Source organism: Anopheles moucheti, chromosome 3 (assembly GCF_943734755.1).
Source record: "Anopheles moucheti chromosome 3, idAnoMoucSN_F20_07, whole genome shotgun sequence".
Taxonomy (NCBI): domain Eukaryota; kingdom Metazoa; phylum Arthropoda; class Insecta; order Diptera; family Culicidae; genus Anopheles; species Anopheles moucheti.
In genome coordinates, this window is record NC_069141.1 from 42,179,547 (window position 1) to 42,201,195 (window position 21,649).

At 40.6% G+C, this 21,649-nt stretch overlaps 1 protein-coding gene across 1 annotated transcript in view; it reads left to right on the forward strand.

Annotated features, from left to right (window-relative positions):
- Positions 1–21,649, forward strand: part of LOC128303690 (protein disks lost) — an 80,395-nt gene that overhangs the window by 36,469 nt on the left and 22,277 nt on the right. The gene's annotated exons all lie outside the window — the stretch shown is intronic.

Consider the following 21,649-nt stretch of genomic DNA (forward strand, 5'->3'; position numbering starts at 1 on the left):
AAAATTTGCAAGATTGTTGTTGACATATCGAATTTAGCACAAAACTAGTGTGCCAGCTGTGCTGCTACTATACTACGAAACAATAGCACACGAACACGTACAGACACGCATACACATACCCCCACACGCAGGGTGCATACGGTTGAGCAGAAACAGCGAATTAACCTACAAGATGCCGGCGAGACACAGCGTCCGTTCTTCGTGTCCACGATCCTTAAGGTGCACTCGCACTGAGGATCTGCAGGCAGCATGTGCGCCGGAGCTGCAGATACGATCAACAAATGATGCCGGTTGCGATTGTACGTAGTATCCGTCAAGTAAGATGTTTGTTTGACCTGTTGATAAGATCCCACCCAGGTTCAAGTGTAGTAGATAATGTGTTTTTTTTAATTGCGCTGTAAATCTAAGTTTTTGTTTGTTTTTTTCTTTGTAACTATTTTTATGTTAATTATTATTGCATAACTGTATTATGTTAACTGTGCGACAAACAAAACAAGAAAAAAATATTTGAACGATACTTGTAAAGTTTTGCGTAAGGTAAACAGGTTGCTGGTTACCTTTTGCAACGACATAACTAAGTTAGAACGAAAAAAAACTCTGCACACGTCGTGGGGTTCTGGCATTCTTTTTAACAGTGAAAACGTGGCGAACTTATTCGCCTGAAAAACCGAGATATCGAAATGTGAGACTGACTGGATCAAATTTGCACTAGGGGCAACTTTGATTGCAGTTCCACGAGAAGGGAGTCGCAACTAAGCTACTATAAATTTGACTGAATCGCTTTGCGTAGAAAACTATTGTTGAAATGTTTTAGTCCTTGCTTAATATTATAATGGTTAGTCTTTAATTTTACGTGTTCCGTATACGTGTTCTTTTATCTGTAACATTCGTAAACAAAATAATCACTGCTCGAAAGAATTGGACAAACTTCCGCGTCGTCGTTGATCAGGCGGGCACTTCCGACTTGAGGAGGGACTAGCTCTCAATGGTGCTGAGAGGATACATGTTTAAGGAATAGTGCAAATGAAATGTGTTTTTGTCACAAAGCGTATTAAAACGAAACCATTCAAGAGTCAACGGATTGGATCGACACAATTAAACACTGACGATAATTCTTAAACTCAGCGTAATCTTTAAGCGGATCGAAATAGAAAAATGAGTATGATTTGTTTCTGTCCGGCAAAACAGTCCGGAGTAAAGATGCTCTCTCGATTTTCCTGAGCAAAACTACTTAAACAAAGACAACAAATTACCAAAATTTGCTTCTAGAAATTATTATTCCAACGAGGCGGTGGTTTCTACCACCTTGTACAATTCTCATATTCTGAGTGGTTCAGCAAGCTTTGTCGGTTCGGGTCTGAGGCCCCAAATAGGCTTTTCTATGACTTAAGTATTGTATTATCATCCCCTCCCGTCGTATGGGTGGGCCACAGTTCAGTTGAGATTTTAGCCCAAACCGGGCGTACTGTTCAGTCATGCATTACTGTTTATGCTATTTAACATCGGCACCGCTCGGTGCGTTTTTTAACATTTTTGTTGTATGTAGCTCGGTTTTTTGAGTTTTTTGTTCCATTTCGATATAACTTTGAGCTCCAATTATTGCTATTCCTGCCAGTTTACTATCGGATAACATCAATCAGGTATTGAAAACAAAAAAAAACGCAGCATGAAAATTTGTTCGAAAAGTACCGTCACTGTACGTCATTTGCTCATCAAAGTCTCTTCCCGGAATGAATCACAACTAAACAAATTGGTTGCTTAAATATACTAGAAAAAAAGAAAACTAAAAAAAAAACACGGTAAACTAGCTGAAAACGGTGGATCAACATAAAATTCTTAACTCAACGTTAGTAGGTATATTTAAAATGAAATATTTAGATAAATTGTTACATCAGTGTTTCCTTTCAAATAAGCAATCAACGAAACGCTGGCAAGAAGATTCAGACGGCACGGAGCCTTCACTTATAGCGGTTTCTTGGTTATCTTTTCCTGATTGCCACGAACGAGTACACTAATAGAATGCAATACGTTCTTTACCAACAATCGGATCACCTGATCGTCAGAATCCTTCCGTTGGTATGAAACCTGACTCTACACTATAGACAGTGATCAAAGAATTGCGCCGCCCAAAACTGTGCATATTCCTATTTGTTTGTAGTTGTTCATACTATTAGCTCTATGTGTTGCATTGTTTTATCCCATTCTAAGTCTATTATTTATAAAACGTTTGCTCTTCATAGCTCTCTTTTTTTATTGTATCTGGTCCCATCGGAATGCATTTTTCTTTTTGTTTCAAATAATTTGTGTGCTCTCTGTAATTTGTGACCCATTCACGCATGATGCAGTTTTATAAAGAAAAAAAAAGTGTTTATTTACGTTCATTGCCAATTGCACAAAGTACGCGTACGCGTAGACTGAGTACAGATGCAGTGTTGTTATTATGCTGGGGTCGTTGTAAGCCACAATCAATCAAGCACGGAAATTGTATTACCTGTTTGCCTGTTTTTGGCGGGTTTGCAACGAACAACTCTAATCAGTAGTTTTATGACAGAATCCTATCAACATTGAACAGCTCTGTTTAAAAAAATAGTAAACAATAGTACCCCAAGACATAAGGTCGGTCATAGAAAAGGCGGTGGCGAAGATGGACTAAGCCAAATATGGCAACATTCGAATCGTTTTTTTTTGTGTGGAAAGCTCGACCGCTCCTCATATACAGTGCAGTATTAAGATATGTTTTATCTTGCGTTTCAAGAATTTTCGTGTAATCAATTTTCTGTTGTATTTTGTTTGTGTATTAGGACAAAGAATAGGACCACATACGCTTGTCGATGATCGTTTGTTACATTATTTTTAAAAAACCCATTTTCGTGTGCTTAACGTAAGAGTTCAGTATTTTTATACACATTACACATCTAGTTGTTTAGCGTAAGATGTTCCATATCCATTTCCGTGTTTTATTATTATTATTATTATTACATTTAAGTCATGTCCGCTCAGGTGTGAGCTAAATGTGTTTTTTTTTGTAATTTGTCTCTGCCGTAGAGCCGTAGAGTATTTTTCCTAGTTTACATTAGCATTTCAATTGTATTATTTTTTAGCGAACCAGACGTCTACTTACTGCATTTAAAACGGGATGTTTCGATGTGCGTCATCGAAGCTATTTGCCCGGTTTTTTAAGCTCTAGTATTAGTTATATTACCGAAGTTTGTTGGTTATGTTGATCTTTGTGTTGTTAAATTATAATGCTTAAGTTTTTGTGTTTGATGAGTTTGCTTAATTAAATGTGGAAAGATCGAGAAGTAAATATTGACATGCAGTGGAATATATCCCAGGCTCGATTATGTGCAACATATATGGATTGCAAACAAGCAATAGATCACGCTTGCCAGATAAATATTTAATGAACATCAGCTGAAACAATGTTTTATTACGTGCAGGCGATCAAAAACTTCCACCCAGCCGAAGGGATCCGTTCGTGCCGTACGTGCATACTAATAGTGCTCCTAGAACTATGCTCTTCGTGCACGATTCAGGTGCAATCGACTGAAACTGCTGATAATGAAAGGGAACAAGGACTAGAGTTTTTATATATACCCACACACACACACAACAAAAAAGCGTACACCAGAAAGGTAAACACTAATGCGCGATTCTTTCGAACTTGTTTCGCTGTTTTCGTGCCCGACTCGCATCTCGCAATGACGTTCTTCATTACACATAGACCGAAAAGCGAAAAGCTACTGTTAGGAAGTTATAATGATTATTATTATTTTTTTAAGCATATCTTTTTGATGATTTATAAAGATAATTTAAAAAGTAAATAAAAGTGTTGTTTAGTCAAATTTCATCTTTCGTTTTGTTTTATTTATTTACCTTATTTATTCTAGTGCGTACAACAATGCTACTAACATTGCTTTTTGCATCTAACAAACAAACTAACGTACTAATTGACTAACTCATCCTCAAAAACACATCTGGGCTTCGATGCTGAACAGATGTAATTTTCATTATTATTTAATTTTTTGATGCAAAACACCGTGTCACATGAAGATCGATAACTTACCAACGACTGCACTATTGTAACATCATACAATGTTTTATTAACTGCTTTTTGCTGCTACAAGCTTTCTCTATGTTTATATTAGCTACATGCATGCTTATTAGTGGTAGTTGGTAATAAGTCCTAAGAATGGGGTACGAGCAATGTAACATTACTTTATTTGCCATAAAACCATAATGCACTACTACTACTCGCCCAGTGTAAGCATAAGGAAAAGATGACACTAGAAACCAGCAAATGTGTTTGTGAAGATGTCATCGCAATCGAAACACCACAAAACCGGATAAGTCTGCAACACGTGGATTGTTGTCGTCGGTTTTCGTAGCGATAATGCCAGTGAGTGAATTGCCGGGAGCTAAATTAAATAGTATTACTATATTCTTTGTGGTCGTATTTATTCATACCATAATTGTACTGCGCTGTGCTTGCTCTTGTCCATGTTTATAAAATACAAAAACAACAACAACAACAAAAACACTAATTTGTTCTATTATGCTATTTTTGCTGAACGTTTAGATTGAATTCTCTTATTATCTCCTAGAGACATGATCGTACTATACAATATAGGGGCAAATGCTTTCGCGCCAGTATGTTCTATAACATAATTTTACGCAGCAAACGATAGTTTACCTAAGACATTAAAAGAAATGAAAAAAAGAAAAACCAAGGGATGCAAATACTCTACTAAAAGACTGTCATTCTTTGTATGTTTGAAGAATTTAGCAATTAGAATTGTACGAGTTATGAGAACTTACTTATTTTTGGGTGGGATAAACAGCACTACTTGTTGTACGGGAAATGATAAATGTCTGCTGGATGAGGCGGATGTATGAAAAGCTGTTCCAAGATGTAATATTTTGGAAGCATATACACTAAAACTAACATAGAAAAACAGAACCCCCTAACCACACACAGTCGAACGAATTGCATCGTTGAACTGGGTATGTGTGTGTGTATTCATCTTTGCCAACCTTGGGAATCGAATGAATGTCGCAGATAGAGATCGCGTTAAAGGGTAACAGTACAGTACAGGGAGCGTACGCAGAGTGAAAAGCAAAAGAAACACAGTTACACAGTCGGAAGTAGCATGCAGGAAATCCGTATTTGCCACCAAGAACGATTTCAATGCGCACACAAAACACAACACATGCAATCGAATTTACGCAAAACACGCACATGGTTCCCAATTGCGTTGTGTGTTAGGGCAAGGGGCAAAGATAAGGGAATTATTACGAATATGTTTCTTGGTGTGCCGGGCGTGTTGGCAGGGAGCGCGGAATGATAAGAGTATTGATCGTGCTGCTATCACACAGTTCACGAAGTCGTTGTAAGGTGTCTAACTAGAGGGAAAGTGTGTATTGCCATGGCTGGAAGGTTACGGTGAACGATTTGAAACGATCATAGTTTTAAGCAAACGAGCAATGTCAGTTACTTTGCAGTAAGCCACATTAAAGGAAAAAAGCGCCACATAAATGCAGTATTTCAGCATAACTTAAACTCGTGTATGAAACAGCGCATAATACTAAAAAAAAAAAAACAAACAACAGAAACTTTCGAAAACATTTTACGTCCTTCGTCGGGGAACAACAACATAAAATATTGAACAAGAGAAGAGAGAAGAAAAAAGCACACATTCTACAGTCTGATAACGTAGGTCTGCCAGAAGGCACAGAAGGGTCGGCAGTGCACACCAGTGTGACCAACATTGACGATCATGAACGTGGGTATATGACAGCAACAGAAGAAAAACTGTACGTTAGAATGCTAAACATGCCAAATATATGTAACTATTACTATTCTAGTAGTTACTCGTGAAAGTTAATGAAGAAACAGAGGAGAGGAAGAAACCACAAACTAAACATAATCACAATCATAACAATTTTCTCGTTTTTTGGATGAACGGTATTACGGATATTATTATTATTATTATTATTATTATTCCTATTGCTATTATAATTGTACTTATTATTGATAATGAATATTATGAACCGGGCATGTGTTGTGTAAGCCGGCGGCTGAACTAAAAGCAAGGTTTGTTCGTCTTTTTACGGCAAAAAAAAAATAGAAAACCCACGACACTTGCATGTGAGAGAGGGGTAGAGTTACTGTTAAAAAACCCAAAGTAAACTGATGACACCTTGTAGAAAAGTGAGGAAGAAACGAATATAAGTCATTAATGTAGCAGACGAAACAAAAAACAAAAAAACGCAGTTGAAACTACATTAGAAGACAACAAGTAAGACCAATTAGTGGGCTGTTTGTTTGATAACGCATTTAGTAGGAATATTTTCCAGTGTTTACTATTTTACTCGTCTGGAAAAAAACAGTGCGCGCAAAGAGGGGTTGAAAGACTAATAGAGTGAAAACAGTCGCACACCGACTGACGAACGGAGGGAATCGTTTGTTTTGAGAATGTAAAACATTAACCAATCTAGTCTTATCGCCATCCATATGAATATCGCCAATATGGTTTTGTAGGTAGTAGTTGTCATTATCATTATATCATAACCATTCTCTTCATCTTTGTGAGCATGCAGTAATCATCATCATCTCATGCCCATCACTACCATGTCACCAAATAAAATCGCACATTGTCGACATTTGAAAGCTTGCGCCTCGTTGTTAGTATCATCATCATCATCGTCATCATCATCACACATACATCCATCAGACGATTGCTTAGTTCTTCCCGTTAAAATGCGTATTGTGCATCGAAACGTTTCCAACTTCATACATATAGCTGCTGGCGATCACTCTCTCTCTACCCATAAATCATCTTTCCGATCACATTAATGTTGCACTTGTTTTTTTTGCCGAATGAATAACTGTTACGGAAGTTGCTGATACGGGGGGGGGGCGAACATGAAGGATGTTTGTAACCAAAGACTTTCCTGTTAAAAATTGCATTTAGGGGAGCACACAGTTTAGCCCTGCGTCTTCAACCAGTGAGAACATAGAACATATTCATTCGCGAACCGAATCGTCGTCGGGGGGTCGGTTTGGAAGTCAAATTGTTGTTGTAGTTAGGTTTCTTTCGAATAATTCTTAAGATGCTGTTTGGATGTTAAATTAACGTAACCACCACCTGCCCAGTTGTCTTTCTCCAGTACTATAATTTTTCATACTAGAAAGAAAGCACAAAAGAGGCGAAAACCCCGGCACAATATGTTTTGGTTTTATTTCTACTGAATTTCACAGGGTCCTTTTCCTTTTCCAGTGTCCTTTTTGCAAAACGGACTACTGCAGTATTAATCATTAATTTTTTTTCCGTTCCACTGTATCTTCCGGTCGGGTACATCGAATGAAAAATCACAAAAAAGACAATGTTCAACCAATTATACCGTGGAAAATGCCAATGATAGAGCGAAGCGAAGAAAAGCGTTAAAAGACGCGTTTCATTCGAACGTGCAACGGTATACAGTAGTGGCATTAGGACAACATGCTCTCAAGGTTTGATTTTGTGAAACGTCTCCATCCAGCCGCCACAAGAAAAGTAATGTTATACGCTTGATACATGGGATCTAGCCCTGGACCGTCATGTACGTTTAGCATATTTTGTTGCAGCTATCGCACCTATATACCCATGTTTGTGGATGCAATAAGCCCAAGCGGATTGGAAACGAACCATCGTTTCAATGCCCCAATCCTGTAACATGTTTGTTCAGTAGTCGGTAGTGAGACAAATCGTTGGTAAGCCGTAATGAGATGAGATAAGCACACGAAACAATCACATTATTAAAAAAAAATGCAGTATAGAGACCGTATATAACCTATCGAAAACAGATGTAGTAAGGAATGTTTTTCCCATGTTTTTTTTTTAATTTCATTTGTTTGCGTAAAAGGCTGAACAGATATAAACAAAAATCGATTATACATGTGCAAACAATACAAGCCAATGATCGTTGAAAGGATCGTTTTTGGGATGAGGTGTTTTTAGTTTAGCAAAACTCTGTCTGGTTTTATTGGACGGCAGGCGTGAGGAGTTGTACGAAGTTGCGACCGAAACAAGCACATTTGGGGTTAGTACTCATGGCACAACTATAACTGTTCCTAAGGCGGCAGCCATTTGGCGGGATTGTGAATGTAAACGCTGTGGGAATGTGAAGAAGAAACCAACATTATACTAAAGAAGCAAACAACATATATAACATTATATGATATATATACAACGTACATATATTTTTGTATTCAAGATTTCAAAAAAAAAAACAACATGTCACGAAAACATTGTAGGAAGAGGTAAACTTTGTGCGCAGAACTAGAAACCTCTCCGCATCTCTGTCTATTGCATATAAAAGCCAAAACCAGATTTTCCAAAAAAAAAACCAAACAAAGAAAGAAAAACCACACACAAATACACACACAGATAACAATAACAAACAGAAGAAAAAAAGAAGGAAACTCGCAAATGTGGAAACATACGTTCTTTTGTACATCAGTAGTTTAACGCTCGGTGCAAGGAAGGTGCAAAGCGTAGAATTGTGAACAATATTTAACAAAAACCAGGCATGTAATGGGGCATGTGAGGGAAACAGCCAAGAACGGGGAATCAGAAATGTTTGTATGATAATTTTTATTGGTTATACAGCAATTTATATTGTTTTACACAAAATCGTCGTGTGTTGAGGATAATTGTAACAAGGGGGTGATGAATATAGACACACACATACACACACTCACACACATACACACACGTTGCGTTATCGGTGTTAAACTGTTGTATAAATGACCATGTAGAATATTCTATTGAATGCAATCGCAACAGACGCTTGAATACACGATTCGCCCGCAACACAGAGCCTTGGATGATACAGCGATTGTGTCTTTGGCCCCTTTTTTTCGCCTCACCCCACAGATATATACGTTTGATTGGGGGGTTAAATCGATCAACTCCGGACACAGATTGGGAGGGAGGGAGGGAAAAAAAGCAAATAAAATGATAGCTCTGATAACTTATTTAGGGAATTTAACTACTTGACTAAGTGCTACTAAGGGTAAGGCACATTCCACCAGTTAAAACCACAAACATTACAAACTCTCGACAGTGGACGGATGTAATGTAAGATAGCAGACAGGCAGGCAGGCAGTCAGGCAGGCAAACAATCTATCATATTCTAACAAGAACGCTAAGAAACATACACGATCGTACACCAAACATCGCACACATTCTCTGAGGTTGAGTTAATGTGCTTATTTGGAATAAATCAGAAATGCTCGCCACCTCATAACGGTACGTTTCGTTAGCTTCATGCCGCACCATGAAATATGAGCACATGCAGCACTGCATCCTTCCAACATGCGATTATTTAAGTGCACTTTTTCGCCTCCCCGGCATCTTCGTTGGGGGCGGGGGACACACCACCGGGCAGACATGCGTGTGTGCGCGAGCTTTCGGTTTCATCTAGCCGAGTTTTAGCGGCAGACACACGCAGGCAGGCTGTCAGGCCATGGCCCCAGACTTGCTCTCGTAACATTATGTAATTGCGAATTGCATGAGCCGCCGTGTTGGGCAGCATAAGCGAGAGAAGAGACCCAGTTCCAGACGAAAGAAAGCACAGACATTTCTTCGATATATGTGTCATGATATCACTTTCCTCTTTCTCAAATTTTCTCGTCTCGCCTTTCTCCTGATTTCCGTGGTTTTTTTTTCGGGTGAAGAAGGAGTGGAAGAAGTAGACGGCAGTATTGGGGGGGGGGGGGGGAGTTTCCTGCCACAGCACCACCACCACCCTGCGATAGTCGTGGTTCGTCGCTTGGTACTCTATGCGTGGAACGATAAGTTTCTAGTACACACAGTTGATGTTGAACGAGGGCTGGAATTCATTGAATGCCACTGTCGTTTTGAATTGTTTGCTATTCTGACACAAAATAAACAAATCGCATGTGTGTAGTGGTGAGACGCTTGTTCCGATGCTATATCTCCCAGGCGCAGTGGCATTTGACAGAGTTAGAATCTCTGTGCGGGGGTTAACATTGTGCTTCACTTATCAATCCTCACACGACGAACGCGCTTCAAGTGTGTTCTTGTGTGTTTCTCTTCGATAACTTTTTTCGCTTTCTTTCGCTGCGAGCCGCGCCGCACTCTGTGGGACTCGTTGATGTTGGAAGCAGAACGCAAAACTCCTTTCCGCCTCATCATCATCGTCAGCGCAGCTGAGGAGGATTGAGAAGAGGTATTGGGGCCAAACGTGCGAGGGGAGCAGCGGTATCTGCAACAAGTTAAACTACATTTCGTTTTACCACCACTCCCCGGCATATCATAACCCAACACCCACGGTCAGCTCATCATCATCCATCCATCCCCCAAGTAAGGGGATGGACTATTCTGTTTGAGGGGTTTGTTCTTTCTCTCTCCTTTTCGATGTTCCCTTTCTTCACGTAATGCTCGCACACTGCTGCTGTTGACCACATTTCACTTTCTTCCCGATTGCTTTCTTCGCATTCGGGTTCCCTCGTTGATTATACGTTTGTTTACTTTGAATTTTCAATATATTCTACCTTTGTGTGTTCTACCTTAACTTGGTGTTTTACCGTTGAGATGGTCGTTTTTTCTCTTTGGATTTTGGAAAATGGACACACTCTCCTTGGAAATGATTGGGAGATCGTTGAGGGATTAAATATCGGCATAATTCGAAACAGCATCCGAATGTGTCTGAGGCTCAGCTTTAGTGAGTTGTTGGGAAAAATTGATTCAAATTGTAGTGTATTTATTTGTTTGTTTTTTTTTATTTATTCCGAATGACGTCTTCGGGCGTCCTACATTTCCTACGACAGGGCGTTTAAGTCGCGATTCGCGCCCACCAGCACCAACCAACAGTTTTTGCAGTGTGCGATATAGGTGCAAAATTTCCGCATCAGCAAAAGGGCGTTGTGTCGCGCACCCGGTTGGCCTTCTTAGCCTTTTCCGCCCGGTCCATTCTTTTCGCGTCCGTTCGAACAGTATGCGTTCGCCACCCATGGCCAGGGCTTTTCATGATCGCTAACGGGTAACGTTAGACTCCTTGTGTGTCGCCACCATTACCTCTCCCGAATGCACGGTTTTACCAGTTTGTTGATGAAACCGAAATCTGTTACCAAGGCATGTAACAGGCGGCGAATCTGTTTTTTTTTCCTTTCCGTGTTGAGGCCATTCTTTTTGTATGGACGATGCCTTGAAAAAAAAAAACAGTACATATTACGTACACGAGTTGCCAAACAGCAAATCGCCTGGGTACGAATGACTGTCGTCCATTTGGATTATTATTTGCACACGAGACACACCTCCCCGTCTCGCAGTACTCCAGCGCCACCTCCAGCGCCTTATGCGCCATGGATCGCGGGGGCGCCTTAAGCTCTGTCGTATGAAGTTGCACTTGGAACTGCTGTTGCGTGCTTGCATTTGGCATATCAATTTAAAGGAAAAGCAATAACAAATAAATAAACCAAAGCGTATTTCATGCTAGAGTTTGTGTTTCGTCTCGTACGAGAACTTTGGGAGGGTGTGTGTGTCAGAGAAAGAGAAAGATAGAGAGAAAGAGAAAGAGAGAGTACTTTTTCCACATTTAACCTCTTTAGCAACTTATATGCTAGCTATGCTGGGCAGTTCTTTTGCGTGATCATGTACGATCATGTACGTTTTTTAACGAAACAATTTAACTGGTCACGTACTGATTTACGGCTTTGTGTTTTTGCGGGTTTCAAACTTAAAATTTTCAAAGTGTTTTAACCCCCAAAAAGGATGCAAAATATGAATGAAATCAATAGTGCACATATGAAACTGCTAGCATACTGTTAGCATAAATATGTTGGCCAAACCCGTTCCTGCCAGTTTTCATTGATAGAGAAAAAGCAAACAACAAAAAAATCTCGAGACCGATCAGCTGGTGATCCGTTTCAGGTTTGGAGCAACAACGTTGGGAAAAGAACTTGTGGAAGATCCAAGTAAACCGGTTTTTAAACATGAAACATGTTAATAAAGTTTATTGTGCGTGCGTGTGTGCGTTCGTGATCGTTTCCGGTCGCTACAAGAAGCTCGCCCCGAATGTTATATCCAAGCATAAGCGACATTCTTATCGAATTTTAGCTGAATTTAACCCGAATTCAAGCTGAAATTGCACGATATTTAGAGTTTTGCGAAAGCATGTGAGTTTGACCGTCGATCGGACAATCTCCGCCCGATTAGGAAAGAAAACAAACGTTAACTGTGTCAACACAGTGCGTTACGTGAACTTGAACTACCTCGGTTTACATTCGTACGTTCGTTGCGCGCGCATTTTGCACACGCGCGCGTGCTCACCCTTGCACCGCAGCACGATATTTCCGCTTCGCGCGGTTTTTTCGCGCGCTTTTGTGTGTACGGGTGGTTTTTTTTTTTCTTGCCTCTCTCTCTCTCTCTACATCTGCCACAGGCCTGTGTCGCACTGTATGCGTGTGCTTAGGGCGGCAGTAGCCGTACCACGCGGTTGCTCTATTCACAGCGTGTGCGAGTGACTGCGGCCGCATGTTCACGGGAAAAAACACGCTGTCGCCCATAAACGGTGTGCGTGTGGTAGCTCCAGCCAGCGTTCATGATCCACGAACCGCGTACCGCCATCATCATCATCATCATCATGGTCACCCGGTTTCGTTTGTTGTCACCTTGCCATATACGCGCATCTCATCGAAATGCGACTGACCGGAATTGGCCCTGGGTCGCATGGGTTGCGCTTTTGTGACGAACCTGCTACCGGGGACAGTTGGAGGCAAGATTTCAATTTCTTGTCAACCCCGTCTGCCGGTAGTCTGTCGCTGTAATGCGTTGGATTTATTTTTTACTGTTTGAGTAATATACCCCCCACCAGAACAGAATCATCCAGTGTTGCTGTGGCCACAACATTCAACGCGCACCTTCTTAATTGCATAAATACACATACACACACACCCATCTGGCTAGATGGAATCATTCACCTTCGATTGGTACGCGCGCGTGTCGCTGACCTGCATCAAGTCTGGGGACCGCGTACCCATGTACATAGAGACCACACTATGCACCCTTTTCTCTCGCGCATCCGCGTCACCGCGTGCGCGAAGTTCATTCTGGTTCGCTTGTTCGGCGGACGGGATGAGGACGGTTTGGTGATTCTTGGTGATTTTTTTTTATTTTTCCCCACCCCTATTCGACTCATCCGATGCGGAAGAGTGATCACAGTTTGGATGGTCAGGAACTGGGGTGTTTGGTGGAAGGGGAGGGGAGGAGGGGAGGGGGTGTACGATACCCAAAGGCGAGGCGAGGGACAAGGGAAGTCCGTTTAAGAGTACACGTTTGGAATTATTTTCCCATCGCTAGTGGCGAACCAGTGTAGGAGAGTGAGTGATCGCGGCTTCTAAGATCACCGTGAACTTCTCTCTTTTGCTCTTTTCCTCTCTCTCTCTTTCTCTTTCTTTATCTCTTTGGTACGCACTAACCATGCGGTTCTGCGTACGATGCGATCAAACTACGAACTGGGAGGCAGAATGGACCAGAACCAGAATAATCCATAACAGAGATCATCGCACTGTGTGAAATCGAAATGAAAGGAAGCAGCGTGTTTTATCCTCACCATCCTCTCCCTCCCTGTTCCACGCATTCTCCGGCACCGGCCACATATTTTGAACGATCCAAAACACAGACACACGCAACCACACGCCGTGGTGTGTGAGTCGGTTGGATTACATGTTGCTAGCTCTAGCAACACCATCACCATATCCCCTTTCCAGTACCTTCCATCACATTCGTTCCAGGCAAGTTGATTTGATTCACCCTTCCTTTCTGAACGACTCTTCGCATATTTCCTTTTTATGTGGCTAACGACTTTACCAGCCCATTTGGCCGCAAGCGCAGGTCTTCCTGCTCGGTGCGGCTCTCGAGAACTTCATGCCGCCGCATGGGAAGCGATGGTTGGAGGCTTGATCGTCCGCCAGGGTGCTGTGCTGTGTGGAGCGAGAATGATCGAGTGTAAATTTTGATGGAATACATTCCTCCGAGGGTTGTTCTCGCTGTCCTACGCCCCCTCCCGTCCGGTGGTTTGTTGTGTCCGCTTTCGCTCGAACCTCCATTTTGAGCGTGATCGTGACGAAAGAAATGAAGATGAGTTTTATAGCATAGCAGTAGGCGAATGACTGGAGGTAAAGAACGCGTACCGTGTTTGGGACTGACGGCAACAAATCGACTTTATGATACACGGGAAGTATCGTTCTGAATGTGAAGAATATTAATTCCTGTGGAAGTTACGACTACACTATGCCTTCGCCTTGTACTCTTCGCCTTGTAGTGCAATGTCTGAGCGAGGGCAGAATTTGGAAATCTAATTTCGCTTTCGCTGAAGTTTTAATCGCAGCTCTACTTCCTGACTTACTTTGCAGGAGGTCGCATACCGCGATTTAAGCGTGGACTGAGATGAATGTCGAGAGACGCGACGAGAAATACATAAACCCTGTTGCGTATGAAAGGGAGAGAATGCACACACAAAATAAGAAAAAAAAAACAGTCTAGCATCGCGATGTACTTTCCCACATGGGATGGAATATTTTCTATTTTTGGCCATATCTTGGTGCCAATGCTGCGCGACACAGCCAACCGACCGCCGCGACGCACTAAAGTCGAAGAATCACACTCATTCACACTCGCCCTGTCTGCTCTCGTATGATGATTTGAATAAGTTTATACTGCATGCTGCAGCGTTTATTGCTTTGCGATCAAACAATGTGGAGTTGGGTCTCATCTATTGGATGCAATAGATAGAATGAACGTAACGAAACAGTGTTGCCAGCTGCATTATCAGCAACGTAATTCCACCAAACACAAGACGGATATCTGCAACGACGCCCTCAGCATTGCACCGGGCTGCAAATCAAAACACACACTACACATACCTACACTTAATGGAAGAAATCAAACGAAACTCACAACACCAACACCGAATCATCGCGCACATCATTTCTTGATGAGTAAAAACCAAAATAAAAAAAACGGTATGTTTCTCGCGTTGCTTTTATCAGGTGACTCTTATAGGCGTATAGTTAAAAACACATTTTGAAGATATTAAAATTCTACCAGAAAACAACACCAGTCACGAAGGGAAGGGAGGACGATGGCGATTAGCCGTGTAATAATTTAGGGAATCTGGCGTGTCGCTGATGTGCCAGAAACGCGAGGGAGCAAACGCAAATGGAATGCAAAACACTGAAATAAATCAACAATGTAATTCCGATGGTCAATTATATTTACTCTAGTAACGTTTTAAAATAAAATTCCATAATCCGTGAAAAACATTGAGGTGGAAGGTGTTAGGGTGGGTCAACATAACAGGAGATCACTTGGAGCTCTGGAGCTGCAACTGGAGGTTCGTTGGGAGTATGGGCTAGAATTAATCGAACGGATCTTTAACTATTAGATGCGTTGATCCGTACTGGCGTGTATACACATACAATTCGATTTGCCGATTGTTCGTTGACAGAATCTTGACTAGCGGGGTTCTTCTTTTAAGGGATAGCCTGTAATGTGAACTATTAATCTAGAAAAATCCGCATGATACACTTGGCTTGATACCACACGTGACGTCGTTGTGCTCGTGGCCGTTCTTCGCCGATGGCAAGTGCGAGCCGGTCACACGTACTGCTTAACATATTTAGTGTTGAAAACCAAAATGTCATCCAGATCTCAAAAATCATTCAAAAACTCTCTCTCACACACACACGGCAGTGGATTCATGAAGTTCCGCTTACAATTTTAATCGAACGCAACATGGTAGGAGTCGAACATTCGGAACGAACTCGTCACGTTGGGGACATACATGCTGCATTCTAACATTATACAATCAATCAATAACTCTGTGTAAAATAGCATTGTTAAATTTTGAAACAAACCCAAAAAAAAATCGAAAAATATAAGCTGGTAAAATAAAATACATATCTTGTGGATCACTTGTTGAACATTTACATTCATGTTGTTACTAAAAGAAGAAACCAAAAAAATTAATGAAAATCATTGATGGGAAAAAAATGCAAGTAGTGCAGTGCAGTGTAGTAGAGCAGTGAGGAGGTCTTGTAGTAGAAGCAATTGGAAAACCGAACACTGTAACGGACAAATTAAGGCAAACGAGAAGGAAAAAATGACGGACAAGATGTTATGCTTTTGTTTACAAATGCGAATTCACCATCGATTGTTGTTGTTGTTTGAAAGTAATGCATAATAACATTCGTACAGGTCAGATGTAACCCCCTAGAGCAGTGGTACGGGACTGTACCACACCTAATCTTATGTTGATCGGGATGAGCGAAAGGTTAGGAAAGTGTGGCTATCAAACGCTATGATGGAAGATGATGGTCCATATGATCACTCCACAATTGGCCACAATCGGTATCGTACTGATTTACATGTAATGTAGATATATATGTAATTTGTTTACGGTTTGTTTCCCAAGCCCGGTCTCGATCGTCATTCTCAGTACATGATGTTGAAATTCAAATTTTGGATTAAGGTTGTAAACAGAACATGATCATGAGTAAAAATCACCACAAAATCCCGAACAACTGAAGGGAACTCTTGCAAACAGAAAACCACCTTTTTAAGATTGAAAACTTACCCCGCCAATGAACGACTTAACGCACACACACGCATTGTGAGAAGAGGTAGTGTATATAAAGTGAACACACAGAAAGCTGAAGGATGTAAAACATGACGCAAAAAACCAAATCTCAACCATTATGCAAAACCCAGAAAGTTATACACGATGCATTTCAAATGATCCATGTGACTTCCGTTTTCTATTCTTCCACCAAGAGACGATACAATTATCAACACAAACATATTCTCGAACCGTAACGTTGCAAAAATATTCAATATTCGATTCACATAACAAACGCTGCGAAGTCATTGTGCTGAGCGCAGGACGTGAATGGTGAGACCCGTGCGCGTCGTCGGGTCGGACCGTGCGTACGTACGGAATGCAGAACGTTTGATAAGCTAACCGAAGTCGATTTAAGCATTTTATAGCATATTGTGAAGAATTCAACATTCCATCTCACTCTCTCTCTCTCTAGTCTCACTAGCAAAGAACCAGTAAAAGCGAAAAAGGAAAGAGAACTATACACAACTAAATGCATTTCTAGCGCGATACCACGAACGGTCAGTAAACATCAAACAGGCATGTTACACGCTGTCATTTAACGGAAATGGGTATTTGAATTGATATTGACTCTGAACGAATTGTTACGAAAATGTATTTACCTAATAATATTAAAACACACTATTGACTAGAATTTCTCGTCTGGGAACAATTTTTTAAGACAATGGCAACAAAATTAAAAAAAGAACAAGCAAACAAAAAAAATGGAAAAGCGAAGAAAAATAATCAACCGAAAACATGAAATGAATTGAGAGAAGATTGCAAGCAAAACGTGTAATTTAACTCAAAAAATCCAACCAATATTATCTGGTAATATTGAAGAGTATGAATGTAAGACGCCAATCAGTTTTGAAACACTGGGAAGAACAGCAAAACGTAACTTGCACGAACGTATGCGGAGAGTGTTGCAGCGGCTTTGGATTGTGTCACTATTTTAAGCACTCCCTTCTTCGGCGGAGAATTCTTGAGCTGTTCAGCCCAGCAACTTAGAAATTTAGGGAATTTTGTAGTTCTTTCCAAACAAAAACAAAAAAACCGTTGATCAATGTTTTAGTGAAGGTTAAACAGAAAGAGGTGAGAGATATGGTATAAAACATCTCATTCGATTTGCTTATTGTGGCAGCTGATAGTAATGAAGTCGTCGCCATCCATTCTAATCACGCAGTAGCACGGAAGATCGGTTGTTGTAGAGGTATGAGAGAGGGCACATTTTTTAATTCTCCAAATAATAGGCTCACCGCATAGCCAGTAGATGGTCGATACGTGCTCATCCAGCTAGCAACTCTTGCGAATTAGACTCTTCTAGTGTAAGATCACATTTGTAGCATTAATTAATGCACAGTTTGCTAGCATATTTCGAGCATTAAGTTTTTGTCTGCTTTTCATGGCCAGATTTATGCATGTGTGTGAAGATGACAATGAGTGCAATGTTTCGTAGCCCTCGTAGTGTTGCATCGCGCGCGCTTTTTTCTTTCGTATGCTTCGTCCTGTGAAGCACACTACAGTATGTGAAGGCCAGGAGTGTTGACGATGATTTAAATACGATTTCGTCCGTCGTGTGGCATGTGTCTTTTGGAGCTGATTAAGAGATTAAACACTACATGAGTGCCCTCTCGCGAAACAAAACACAGCATATGATAAAGTACAGCAACGTACAGCAGTGAAGCTCTTTTCGTAACTATTCATAAGTGTGTCGCAAATGAAGGGAGGGAAAAATACTGTCAATTACTAAACACAATGCTAGACATGTATCGATGTCCAACAGTGGTGTAGGGAATTAATGTAGGTCCTAATATTTAACATATAACTATATATGTACACACACACACACAGCACACAATATCAAATATTCAATAACCACTTCTACATGCCATGTTGCTGTACACGGAATGAATCGATGCCTGTGTACAAGAGGACAAGACTATTTTTTAATTGTATGGTATGAAAAGTTCCAACAACTTTTTGAGTGTTACAAGAACTGTAAGGCAAACCAAAAATCGGCAAATCAAAAATGGATTTCGTATTTGGGCTGCATTATTTTTGCACTGCCAAGATCGTTCCCGATCGTCAGTGGATCAATCAATCATCAAACCCGTTCAAAATGGGGTCGTTCTTTGAAAGAATGGGTTTTTTTGTGTTTATTGCTACATTCATGCATTTGCATGTTTGCAGTGAAGAAAAAAAAAACATCTGTGTTTCTGAACACTTTACACACTCGAAAGCATTAACCGTACTATCCGTACTCAAATACGGGACAGAATTGTTGAGCAATTATAACGCGATAATGATGTGATGTTTATATTGGAAAAGAAAAACGCAAACTTTCCGGTGCAGTAGTATTAGGAGACGGAATTCTCTGTACCCATTATACCTGCATCGTCCTTGAAATATACATTTTCGCGCTCTTTCCCTTACCCTGTAACCAGTACGAACAGTTTTGTACGATACAACTATTTCACAATGAACACGCAAAAAGGGACATGATACGTAACGATATAATACAAATATGATAGCTTGAATTTTTACTGCGCTTACAATACATGCTGCTAAACAAACATCAAACATTATTACTATTTATTAGACGTATAGGTTGCTTGCCAGATTCATAAACTACGCTCATTCTACTCTTTCTCTCAAGACGATGAGAACACACAAAATGGACCAATTCAAACTTTCAATTAATCGGTTCCAACGCACACATGTTATGTGCACGGTAGTGAGCTGGATTCTTTTGGGGATTTATGTTATCAAACAGGATGAGCAAAAAAAAGGGGGGCGAAAAGCAACATAAACATGCAATTGGCACCAAACGGAGGGCTTAACGGAGGTGCCTAGTGTTGAATTGAACTTACGTAGTGAAAATACCGTGTTGTCGTAGAGAATAAAAGCGAAGAAGAAACATAATTTAAAACAGGAACACAACCAGCTGGCGATGCCGGATCAAAGCAGGCCATTATTGGGTTCCCAAACAAAAAAAAAACAGGATACGGTTAAAGCACAATTATTAAACACAGCATTAAACACACACACACACTATGAATAGTGCAATGGACAAATACAGATGGAGGCGCCGGGTGGCCGAATGGATCAGTCCGGAGAAGTGGAACACTCTTTCAAATCAAGAATAATCATCAACTGCAACAATAATAAGTAAACTATAACGATTAACTAAATCAATAACAAAAAAAAAACATCGTATAAGAAAATCAACACTGTTACTTGATCTTTTTACACCGTCTCGGAATGTTTGAAGGTTTTTAGTGGTTAACGAAGCTCTTAGTAATCGTAGTGAGAGAATGTGTGCATAGATGATAAATGTAAGCCAAACTTGATCGCTAATGTGTTATTAACTGGTGAGATGAGCGGAGATGTTTTCACGGGTTGAGATGCGCAGGACGATGATGCGCTGAGAAAAGCGTGAAGATGAAGGATGCTGAGGATGATGATGATTATTGTGACGTTTGACGCAAGGCAACGTGTGTGAGGCATAACATTCTAAACAATACCGGTAAGCAAGAATATTAACAGAAAAAAAATGCGTACGAAGCGGGAGTGCAACAGAGGCAAATATGCTAAAAACTCATTGCTGCTGAACTATGGGAATCAATTATTTATCGCACGCTGCACAACTGTAAAGGAACAATTGGGTTGTGGTAGAGGGGGGAATCTTGGGATTAGCTGCGCCATCTGTCATGATGCGACTAGATTCGACTACTGAATGCAATCGGAAGCGAAAAGAAACACGAAACGATAAACAAAACAAAAAAAAAACATGTTACAAATCTTTTTATACTGTTGACTATTTTCTGTGTGCTCTCGCATAATCGCTATACAATCAGCAGCAGTCAAGAAAAAGGGGAAAGAGCAAAAAAGGCACATACACTGTGGGATGATTCAATGGTAAAGTTACTAAAGCCAGCAGCGCACACACGCGCGACAAGTGGTGAAGAAGGAAATGCTGCTACGCCGGACGGCAATTGTGATGAAACTTACGGTCAGAACTGTAATGCTCCGGATACACCAACGAGCAAATAGCGCTGAGTGTGTGCGTGTTACTACATATGTCCTGCTTATTGTTTTTTTTTTCCACATTCCATCAATGTGTTCATCTAACTTGATAACATTACACTGAATAAATTAAACAATCATTTGTTAAAACACCTCCACATCACCAGTAACCAGTGTGCGATTTATATTGGAATGATGTTTCTGGCATAACAGACCAAAAACAAACGAAATGTGAAAGCTGAAAAATATCAAACAGTTTTGTAAACATTAAACTGTACTCCGTCGTGTAAAATGGCGGAGGAGTTGCTTTTTATCGTTAACCGTTTTCAATATTCGCAGCCAGTCGTATGGAACTGGGACATATGAGACACCCTTCCCGAGCACTGAATTTCGTCCGGTTTTGTTAGTGGTAGTTGTTGAATAAAACAATTGCATGTGTGTTATTCTTGTTAATCTTCTGGAATCTGGACGAGATCTTCTTGTTTTCATGAGCTAACATTTTAACACACGTTTCGTTCCACATTTGTTCCACATTTCTAACAAAACTACCCGGTCAAATGTTATTGTTTTGCTGAAAAAATAGCAACCGAACGGTGCGCGAGTGTGTCTTAATTTGATACACGACTGGCGCGGTCTGAACAATGTTTGTGACTAGAAAGTAGTGCTCTAATCGTTACAGTTGTTTTGTTTTTTTTAATCACTTATCAGCAAATCCAATATCCCATTTCATTAGTTCTCATTCAACAATTTCCCCCACTCAACAGTGAGAGACATATTGGTACGGAAATGGTTTCAATCGTCCTTTTAGCTAGACTGCTCTCTGTCAGTATGACACCAGTATGGTACTGCATAAACAAAATAAAAGGTGAATAAAAGCGTAACAAGACGATAAGGTTGTGTACTGAAGAGAAAAACAGACAATGGCCAGATAATGATTTGTGACGGAACGATTCGG